This window comes from Ochotona princeps, chromosome 21 (genome assembly GCF_030435755.1).
Source record: "Ochotona princeps isolate mOchPri1 chromosome 21, mOchPri1.hap1, whole genome shotgun sequence".
NCBI lineage: Eukaryota > Metazoa > Chordata > Mammalia > Lagomorpha > Ochotonidae > Ochotona > Ochotona princeps.
In genome coordinates this window covers 31,113,746-31,114,307 of record NC_080852.1, presented here as the reverse complement: position 1 = coordinate 31,114,307, position 562 = coordinate 31,113,746, and positions in this window count along the sequence as shown.

Here is a 562-nt window from a genome sequence, read left to right as displayed (position 1 = left end):
AGGATCTGATGAGCTTGAGAGAACTTCAATATTTAGACAATATAAATGACCAGAATGGATAGCTGAATGAGGCAGAAGGACTGCGGAAGACAGCATCAAATTGAACAACAGGTCCTACTTGGGTCACCTGAATGGGCAATCAGTTAAGTCTCTAGATAGGCAAAGAGAAGGAGAAAAGTAAGTTTGGTTGGGGGCAAGCATGCAGCTTTGTGTCCACTGGCAGCCAAAGGCCTGTAGAAATACCTAGTAATGTGCTTATGAAGGAACTGGCCCTTCCAACCACAGGAATTTAACAGGAGGCCCAGCAGAGAGTCGACAGGCCATCTGATTGCATCATCTGGGGAAGGCCTCAGGAGCAAATTCTCTCTACAGATAATGAGGCTACAAGGTAGGGAGGAATGCAGCATTGGACTAGGTGCCCTGAACCAGAGCTCTAGGTTTCTGCTACCAACGATGTGCTGCATGGACTAGCACTAGCAGGGAAGACTGGTGAAGAAGTCCCAGTCCTTAACTGGGTGGCCTTCAGCTGACCCAGTCCACACTCTAGGACCTGTTGCTATCT